Source organism: Gadus macrocephalus, chromosome 20, assembly GCF_031168955.1.
Source record: "Gadus macrocephalus chromosome 20, ASM3116895v1".
NCBI lineage: Eukaryota > Metazoa > Chordata > Actinopteri > Gadiformes > Gadidae > Gadus > Gadus macrocephalus.
In genome coordinates, this window is record NC_082401.1 from 10855852 (window position 1) to 10867501 (window position 11650).

The window sequence follows — 11650 nt, forward strand, 5'->3', positions numbered from 1 at the left end:
CACACACACCTACACACCTACATACACAAACAAAAAGTGAGTCCCTGCTGTGAGAAAAAGAGCTACAGAACTCCCTTCATGAACAGCGGCCTAGATAAACACAATAAGCACAAAAGAGTCGTCCCATGAAAATAACCCTCCATCTAACCGTTGCTGCACTTACCTACTCATAAACATACGGCTAAATCAATTCACAGAGAAACGCATATCTTTTTTACGTTTGAAATTACAGCTGCGGGACCAAAAGTACCATGATAGCATAGGTCAAATACACTAACCTCTCCTCTCCATGGCAACAGCCTGTCGCTTGGGGGAAAAGAAAAAAAAAACACACTGGTTTGCTGAAATAATTGTGACAATTTTTGCCATGACCCTTGAATAGGGGTGTTTGTTTGTGTGTGTGTGTGTGTGTGTGCGTGTATGTGTGTGTGTAATTGTGTGAATATGTCTATTTGTATAAGTCTGTGTGCATGCGTGTATATGTGTGTGTGTAATTGTTTGCCTATGTGTATACAGTTTGTATGTGTTTGTGTTTGATGTATATGTGGCTCCACGAGTGTTGCATGTAAGCGCGTTGCCTACGATTGGGTATTACGTTTGTGTAAATGTATGCATGGTGTCGTGTAGGTATATCTGCCTATCTGTGTTGAGTGTACGTGTCGGTGTGTTTGTGTGTGTGTAAGGACGACCCCGCTATCGCAGCATCTGCATTAGCATAGTAGCGTCTCACCGCTTTGTTTTACCATGACCTGTATAATCAGTGTCACATTAGCAACACAACAAATCAAACAGTGTGTGTCACCCCCGGCAACCCTACTGCTCAAGCACACGTGGATACGGTGGCCACACACACACACACACACACACACACACACACACACACACACACACACACACGTACACACACACACACACACACACACACACACACACACAGAGCACCACCCCACCCTCCACCCCTTCACGCTTCCAGCTGGCCTCCATACTGTGTCAAACAGATGCTAATTAATATGATAACTAATACCTATTACACAAAACCCGAGTTCCAAGACCACTAATTTGATTTCTTTCATTTCAAAAGAGACAGGGGGGTGGGGGTGAGGGGTGAGGGGTGAGGGGCATGAATTCCAAATTCACCTAGCTATGAGAACCATGACCGGTTCCTGAGCTTTAGAGGAAATTCTTCAATGTTGGATTTATATTCAAAACCACTTGTAATCATTTCATTCCAAAAAAAGATTAAATAAATGAATAAATAGAAAAACAAGCGCAACAGAAAACATTGTTTTATTTATTGCTATTTCAAATCATTATTTAAATATTTTAAATAATATCAATATGAACAGAAGAAATATACAATTACTGGTTCAACCAATAATAAGACGATAACAACCAATATCGTCCAAAAAAAAAAAAACACAAAAAAATGTAACCCACACAGTTGACATTTCATCCTAAGAGTGAACCCGCATTGACTGGTGCAATGTAGGGTCATTAGAGCGGAAGATCTGAAGTTATTAGGAAGTAACTTGACCTTTTTTTACCAAAAAATAACATGAAATCAACTTTATATTGCTGGTCAAACAAGTCTTAGTTATTTAAGGAACGTAAAACACATGAAAACATTCATATTACATGATAAAGTATAGTTTGTATAATATTTGTAAAGTTCATTAGTATGACAGTAACGTTTAAATTAGTAAGTTAAGTAAAATTGTATGTTATAAAACGAAAATATACTTTTTAATTACCTTTACAATTTCAATTTAATAACCAAGCTAAAGGGAAATACAAAAAAATGTAATCCACAAATTAAAAAATCCCTGTCCTGTTTCCTCTCATTTGGGGGCTGTGCGAGGAGGGAAGTGATCATCACCCCGCATTCTTCCCCATGACACCCCTCTTGAAAAGGGCAACGAGAGGAAGGAAGACGGGGAGGAGAGCACAGAAAACAGAGGAAGGAGTGGAGAAAAGACAGATGGATAAAGAAGGGAGGGGGGAGAGAAAAAATGCGGGAAAAACAGATGGGAAAGAGAGGAGTGAAAGGCAAAAAGGGAGAAGGGAGACGGAGAGAGAGCAGGAGAAGGAGGCAGCTGACATTAGTGGGTGAGTTTATGAGATGTGATGATTAGCCAAATCCTGCTAATCAATGACACATTCACATTGGTTCCTGCTCTGTTGCTAATGCCTAGCTAAACACTAATTGGTCTATTCTGTGGTAAATAGAGAGATGCTGTCTTCCACTTAACTGTACCAGAAGTGCAAGTACACATGGCCACGCGTGCACGTGCTTACAAATCCATGCAAATACACAGACGCTTGCACGTGCACAAAGTGTTAAAAAAAACACACACACACACACACACACACAAAAACACATGCAACCGGCTGCTCACATGCACCTACTGACACATATGTGCACGCACACACACAGAGGCACGTGCACACACACACACCCATTGTAAACGCATGCATACACTTACACTTGCATCTGCAGCCCTCAGAGTGTGTAGCATATTTTAGTAAAAAGGTCAAATTGAGGCTGATTCAATTTGAGAGTGGATGAGGACCAGAGGATTCTGCTCTGCCTGCTCTAGCAATAAAGAGAGAATGGGATCCCAGAGTGGATCCAATCGCATGGCAAGGAGGGAAAGCAGGGGGAGGGGGGAGGGGGGGAAGGAGGGGCAGGGGGGGGGGGGGGGGGGGGAAGTCCCCAAATTCAATTTCACTTTGTTGAGTGTTTAGATAATGTTCCCCTAATGTAATGTTGTGCTGCAGGTGGAGCGGCCACGGCGGCGGCAGCGTGCGCGCTCGCCAGGGACCCAGCACGAGGCAGCAGCGCCACCAATGCCCCTGCAGCACACACTGCCGCAGCGGCCCTCAGCCGAACAGAGGCAAGGAGAGGGACGGGAGGGAGAGCCTAGGATCTCTGAACACGCTGCTCTAATGGAGCGCCGAGTGACGACCCTGACCCGCGGTTCACCTGGCAGGTCGGGGGTACGTCCGGTCGCCCTGAGGGATTCTCTGATATAATAAGCAGACTCCTCTGCGCGTGCCGCACGGGAGCTTCATCCCGGCGGGCCAGGCCACACCTCTGTTTTGCATTGTGTTCCTGAGTTGGTGTTAAGGGATGCGGTTTTAACTGGTAAACTAATGACCATTTTGGACTTATTCCGTTATTTTATTCGTCTAATGAACACTGTGTATGTTGTTTATTACTTTCAATAAGAGTTGGATAAGAGAGCACACACACACACACACATTAACACACACACATATTTCTCTCTGTCCATCACACATGCACATAAACACATACTTGTCAACTCTCTCTAACTATCACACGCACACTAACACACATTTTCCTCCTCTCTCTGACTTTGTCACGCATACAGAAAAATACTAAACCAAACACACACACACACACACACACACACACACACACACACACACACACACACACACACACACCCACAAAGAGGAGTGGAGTCACTGTGGGGTGTACACCTCTCTGGGTGAGTGGCGGTGATGAACAGCGTTTTGCATTGGAGAGGAGGGCAAGAGCAGGGTTCACTCCAACGCCTGACTGTTAGTACCTAAATGTTAGTGCAGGAACCCACTCAGCGCGCCACCGAGTACAGTTGTCTGTCGGCACTAATGTGTGTGTGGACGTAATTATGTACAGATAAGAGGCTGTTTGTGGTAAATACAGATGGAATTATTCTTTTTAACCTGCGAGATTGGCTGTCCCACTGACACACAGAGGGGGAAAAGAGAGGGGGTGGGAGAGAGAGAGAGAAATTAAAAAGGAAAATCTAAAAGAACATAATAGAAATTAAGATAAATATATATGTGTTACAATGTCATAATATAAACAAGCAAAGCAAACACAGACAAATATTGGTTGTATTTGTCTTTCGTCTGTTTTACCATGCGCTAATTAAAACATATTTTAAACTGAACATGCACAGTGTGAAGATATTTATTTTAATTAGTATTTTCTTTTGTTTATATTATGAAGAAAAATATCCACTTGTTCTGAAGCAGTTAATGGTCATTTGGAGAAATGTAAATGATTATTCACGGGGAAAAATAGGCGACGAACATTGAACATATTTAACACCCGATATAAACCAATACATTTCTTTGCAATATTCTTCCAATGACCCAAATATCTCATGAAAAGCACATAATCTCAACAGTTCAGTTCCGTTATGCTGTTTATTTTTCCTCTTTTTGTAAAAAACCAAACCAAACCCATTACACTGTCAACCCCCCCTCCTGTTTTACCATCACACAAACACAGCTTTACAAATGCTATCGCCTCGGATCGCCAACTCAGCAGATCTCAACTGCATGTCACCTACGATAACTAACAGACAAACACACACACACACACACACACACACACACACACACACAGGGTTCCGTGGTCCTTGTCAATAGGACATTAAGGGGTTTGGCACTAATGACTAGTTTTGAGATAAGGGAGGAGAGGTTAATGTGTAGCTGTGGGTGATCTAGATAAGACCTATCCTTCTAAGCCCAGAGACAATGAGGCACACAGAGAAGAGGGAGTCAGTGAGAGAGAGAGAGAGAGAGAGAGAGAGAGAGAGAGAGAGAGAGAGAGAGAGAGCGACAGAGAGATAGAGAGACAGAGCGAGAGCGTGAACGCGAGAGAGTGAGAGTCAAATCAAGAGAGAGAGACAGAAAGAGATGGAGGTAAAGCAGTTTGTGAACAAGAGAAGAAATCAAAGCAAGATCAATACAGACAGTAACAAAGGTATACAGGAAAGAAAAATAAAGGGCTAAGCATATACACAAAACATTATATTTCTTAACTTTGTATTCGGTTAAGGATTTTTATCTCAGAGAGCTGCATGCGTTCATGATGTTATGTTGGTATGAGAGGAACAATGATTGTGAGTGGTTTCTGAACTAGGAAGTTCACATACTAGTGTATAGAGCTGAGGTGCTATTCACATGAAGATAGATTTACTTTGGTGATAGGTTGACCGGTAATGTGTGAATGGGTTATCTGTTATCTGTTGAACAAAATATACAACCCTGTCGTGCACACAAAAACAGCCTTTGTTTGGAAGTCTTCTTTGTGTAAGGCTGCAAATGTGTTTGTGTCTATATATATATATATACATATATATATATAAGTATATATATATATATAGACCCACACTCAAAAAACATTGTGTGCACATGTCTATATGTGTGGGTTTGTGTTTCTTCACATCTTAGAATAGCCTTTTACTAGCTTCTTTTTTTTTATTAGAATTTCTGGAAAGCAACTTCTCACTTCTCCCTCTGTGGTAGTGACGTTAGTCAAGTAATCATATGCATAATAAAGCACACACATTCACACACACACACTCTCACACACACACACACACACACACACACACACACACACACACACACACACACACACACACACACACACACACACACACACACACACACACACACACACACACACCCCCTCCCTCCCTCCCTCTCTCTCTCTCTCTCTCTCTCTCTCTCTCTCTCTCTCTCTCTCTCTCTCTCTCTCTCTCTCTCTCTCTCTCTCTCTCTCTCTCTCTCTCTCTCTCTCTCTCTCTCTCTCTCTCTCTCTCTCTCTCTCTATCTTCCATGCAAGTGAAAGTAAAAAAAAACAACAATGAAATGGCTGCACCCCTTCTGTGTGGCCGGCTGGGTCGTCTGACATTTGGACACTTGTCAATCATCTCTTTCAATAGCCCAGCGGCGGGAAAAATGGAGTCGGGGGTCAGCAACTCAGTGTATTGCCATGGCAACAACCGCACTGAAGTTCGTAGCCCGCTGGGGGCCGAAGCTCAAAAAATGTGCGTGTGCACGTGTGCCAGTCTGTGTGTGTGCATGCTTTGCCGTGCATGTGTGTGCAAGTGTGTATACGTGTGTGTGTACCTGTGTCCATATCCCCGTGAGTGTGTCCATTGTTCTCTAACAACCATGGGCAAATACTCCTCCTTCCATTTTAAACCCTCCACCTCTCACCTTGACGCATGCGGTCTGGGCCCCACTTCCCTGCACACACACACGCGCGCGCGCACACACACACACACACACGCACACGCACACGCACACACGCACACGCACACGCACACACACACACATGCCTAAGAACACATACACACACACACACACACTTCCTCCTCCAACCCTGTCCTCTGACTAGTCAGCTGGGCAAGGCTTAGGACCTGGCATGAAGTACAGCGTCCCAAAAAGAGCACTTAACCTTTTAGCATGCCTGCCACCACCGGCCCCCCGCCCCACAGCCCCACGTTCTCTGAACCCTGTCTTTTACCCTTTTTCTGCTCTTCCTCCTCCTGTCTGCACCATGGTGATCTCGACTTTCCTCCGGTGCACCCGGTTCAAGATGAACAGTTGTTCAGAACCTCCTTCCCCTCCTGCCTCTCTGTAGGTACTGAGAGGAGTAGGACGTTTGTGATGGGCTTCACTAGTGTGTGTGTGTGTGTGTGTGTGTATGTGTGTGTGTGTGTGTGTGTGTGTGTGTGTGTGTGTGTGTGTGTGTGTCTGCATTGAATTATGTGTCTGTATCTGCTTATGTTTGCATGGAATTATGGTGTGTGTGTGTGTTTGTGAATTTGTGTGTGTGTGTGTGTGTGTGTGTGTGTGTGTGTGTGTGTGTGTGTGTGTGTGTGTGTGTGTGTGTGTGTGTGTGTGTGTGTGTGTGTGTGTGTGTGTCTGTGTGTGTGTGTGTGTCGTGGGTTCCCCAATTATCCCACCTTGAGGTTCCCATGCGAGTGCAGCCATGCGTGGAGCCATGTCGCGATCAAGCATACAAACACAAACATAACAAACAACCTGGAGATGGCTCTGCTGGTGGCCAGTTTACGGGGATGATTGAAGGGGGATCATTTTCTAGGGAATACAGTAGCTCAAGTTGAGCCCCCAAGGACCATGCACTAAAATTGTTTAGTGTGCATATACACTTTTCTGGGCAAGTTTACTGCCTGTCTGGCTGACTGACTGACAAGCCTGCCGCAGGTCCGAACAACTCAGCCGATGTATTAAACAAACGGTATTAAAAATATAACAGGAACAAAATAGGAATAAAATATACACATCTGTCCCTTTACTTGTAGCTGAGGTCGAGCCCCAAAGCCCCATTCACTCAGCTTGATCAGTGTGCATAATATACACTTATCACGCTCAGAGGAAACAAACACGCTTGCTGACTGGTTGAATGACCCACTTGATGTCAGTCTACAGACAGGCTGAAGGTCCGAACAACAACACCAATGTACACCAAAAAATGGTGTAAAAAAATTAATACATAAGGATTTAATATACAAACGTGTGTCACTTGTCGGCCATGTCGAGTGATGGACTGCTCGTGGCGACAGTGTTGTGAGTCAAATCTGCTTCTAATGTGCTGTTTGATGTGGATTAACATGCTCCATTACCCCAATGTACCAACACTGCCAGAATCATTACAAAGTGTGTGTGGACACAGGCGTTTGGATTCTCCCATACACACTCAAACACACACACTCACACACACACACACACACACACACACACACACACACACACACACACACACACACACACACACACACACACACACACACACACACACACACACACACACACACACACACACACTCCAACCATCCCGTCCAACATTGCCTCTCACAGCCACGTACAAGGCCTGACTGGAATGGTGTAATTCCGGCAGATAATTCAGGGATAATTTTGGGATAATCTCCAGGAAGCGATTCGGAGCCCTGCCACCCAGTTCCCCCCACAGCCTGATTAGCAGGCTCTGAGTGCCAGCCACTTCTACTGACCAGCGTCGCCAACATCCACTCTGCACTGCACAACATCACACACACACACACACACACACACACACACACACACACACACACACACACACACAAACAAACAAACCGCCTGCATGAGTCTGCCATGGCCAGGCATGTCTAACATGTACAATGTCTAGACGTGTCAACACACATGCACGTCACAATCATCGCACACACACACACACGCACACACACAAAATCAAAACAGACTAATAATGATAACAACTACATACTGGCAATTATAAAAAAAAACATGCACATGCGTGTCGTTATATTAATAAAACAGACACACGCACTGTCACAATCATAACAAACACGCATACATCCTGGTAATTACCACACACTTAGACACACGCTTATAGTTATACCAATAATAAACAGACAGATATAGTCACATCCTTACACACACACACACAAACTACAATCGTAGCACAGATATAAATACAAATAGTCAAAATACTACACACTTGCCTCACGTAGTTAGTAAATAATAATAACATAGACATTACTATGTCAATACACACCCATGCATGTACACACAAACGCACACACACGGACACACTTCACCAACATATGACAGAGTAACATCTCTTCGATACTAGCACAACTAAATAGATTGTAAGTCAAATTAAATAATTGTTAATATAGAATAAAATAGAGATTGGTTTGTAAGGGTTTCTGTAACCCTAAAGGTTATTTATTTACCATTAATATGATCCAAATATAAAATAATTTCATATATAAATACCATCAGATGAAACCGATCAACTATGGCCATACTTTTGCACAAACTTGGTGGAAGGAAATCCTTTGGGTATGATTGCCATCTGGTGGTGACAGTCGGAAAATACGTATAATGATAATTTTAATAATTAATATATAGCCGTGTAGAAAGCTTTATTAGTCAATATAGTATCGTTAAAATCCCCAGGCCACCTCTTTACAGTCTCAATTATTATAACAATATACCAAATACTAATGAAGGACATACTTAATATCTTGAATGTCTTTTCTTGTTTAAAAGTTATACTGTTAAACAAAATAGAATAGGCCCTAACAAACATAATCGAATAGAGAGTTAATTCAACGAAATCATTGGGTGAAACAACAAATGTTAACTGTTCATGGGCAGTGTATTTACTGTAAGTACAGTAAGGTCAATCTTTATTTCAATGACTTTATATTAAGGCATCTAAAAAAAAAAAGGGGTTACCAATATAGATTGGTAACCCTTTTTTAAACCAAAAGTCAAATAATATATCTTATCTTAACAAATTATTTTGCTTGTTACATCGAGAGGGACACTGAAAGACATTAAGAATAGAATACATTGATCAATACTGACATCTAGCGGAACAACTGGGAACGAGGACATCTTAAAGGGGTAGTTCGGAATTTTGGACATAGGGCCTGATTCCCAAGTGAGCATTGGTATTCAATATCACTGGAGACAGTTTTCAACACATTTCATACAATCCTTCTAGTTGCAGAGTTCGCTCGTGCTAGGCTAGCGCACGTCAACGGGCAATGCTAGCCTGCTATTAAAAACAGTCTTACCCACTCCACAGTACACCCAAGGTAAATATCGAATATCGAATATACTCATACCGAATACCCATATCGAATTTCATTTAAATACCAGTACTTACAGCATATGCTGCTACAAAATGCTTCTGCTCAAACACTATACATTCTCAACTAATCATCCTTTCTCTCGCACGCACACACACACGTCCTGCGGAGTCAAAAGTTGAGCCTCGCAGTCTTCTTCAGGGTGACTCACCGCAAGTTGAGAGAGGGACGTCTCTTTTTGCCGGGAAACGGAACCACTGCTTATTTTTCAAGTCAAGTCTCCCCAGTCTCCACATCCTCAACGTCCATGCTGGTCTTCCTGCTGAAATCATCAATTCCAGTCTTGGGCTCACTCTCCCACGACGCTGCACGGCGGCATGCGGGGCCACATCTTATTCACCTGTTGTTACAGCTGACATTGTTATCAAGTAAAGTAGTTCACGCGCTGCCTTTTTTCCGGTGAAGAAGTATAAGCTTCAAAAGAGGTTACTAGCTCGTTTCCCAGAGATGTCCTCATAGCCAAACATTTTGCAGCCACTTTGTCATAAGACCAAAGAAAAACAAAGTTGAAGTTAGTATTTGTTTCAACTAAGTACCATGGGAAATACAGAAACGACCGTCTGACTGTCCGTATGCCGACATTACAAGTAGCCCATGACATCACGTGGAGTACATGTCCTCAGGAGAAGGATTGAAAACTGTTCCAAGGTCCCAACTTGGTAAGGAACCGAAAACTGAAATAAATTGGTCCGTTTAGAATTCAAGCAGTTTGAACGACGACGGCGTAAAGCAAACAAGACACAATGACCGTTATCCGCAAAAGCTTCACATTGCTGGCTCCCGGCGACGCACGCCGCTATTCCTTCATCACCTCTGCTCTCCTCCCCGTAGGCACACATTGACTGCGCCTCTGGCTCAGCTGTCTGTGAGACGGTCCCTGCCCTTGACCGTCCCACTCCATTCAGCCGCGTCTAGGCAGAACACACGGTGCAATCGTGTAGTAAGATCTCTCATTCTACTACACTGCTGTCACTTGTCTCACCCCCACCTCCCCTCTCCCAACAAAAAAGCCCACCTGTAGCCTAGTGGTGCTCAAAAGGCATTTTCCAATTTCCCAACACAGCTCCCCTATCTCATCTCACTCCCATTTTGCCTAATTTTCACCTTCAACTCCCACCCTGTGCCTCAACTCCTTCCCCAGTGCCAGTAGTGAGTCCACTGCTGCCTCTCAGAGCCATTTGTGGTTTTCACTGACTCACTGTTCACTCGGGAGTCCCTACCCTTTCCACACCAACACATCCTCCTATTGCCTGCTGTCCCTCCTTACTCCATCTCTGCCGACCCCCCCCCCCCCCCCCCCCACCCCCTCCTTTTATATAGTCACCGGCCGCCGCGGCTTTCTCCCCATCTCCAGCGGCATGAATATATTATTATCTACACAATGGAGCCCTGCTTATTGTTTATGAATTACCAGCCTTGCGGCCAAACAAAGCCTATTTTCATAAGAAACCTCCATTTCATTTCAGCTCCAATTAGATTGGGGGCTAAAGAATAGGAGTCCTCAGGCCCCAGCCCCTAAGGATGGCAGGTCCATTCAGCTCCATTCAATGGGGCCTTATTGCTTTCCTATACAAAAGAGCACGTGGATGGGGCTTTCAGACTGAAACACTGACCAAAAATGACTGGGAGACAGTACTGTACAATAACAAATCTTTAAAGAAAGGACACAGAGTGCTTATCCTTCCCTCCATCAATTCATCCTTCACTTTTTGCCTTCTTCCTCGTCCACCGTTCATATATTGTTCCGACCTGGACATTAATGACAGACAGTTGAAAGAAAAAAGGGAGTGAAAGAAGAGGAGAAGAAAGAAGGGGAGAGCAGCTCAGTTTTTTTTCACAATGCATGTCAAGTCTAAATGATCACTTGCCGCTGAATAGACAGAAGGAGAAGGGAAAGCAGTGAGACGTGTGTGTGTGTGTGTGTGTGTGTGTGTGTGAGAGTGTACAGCTGATTGATTCTCTGCTTTGAAAAGAGAAGAAAAAAGGGTGAACCATAGAGCGAGGAAGAACCTTGATGCTTTTTTTTTTTTTCTATCCCATCGCTCCACAATGGTCTGGGGGCTGAGAGCCACATTGTGGCGGGGCTAGTGACAGGCTGTCAGTCTGGTCGCCGCGCAGCAAGAAGAGGAGGCAAGAGGCTGCGAGAAAACCCCCCC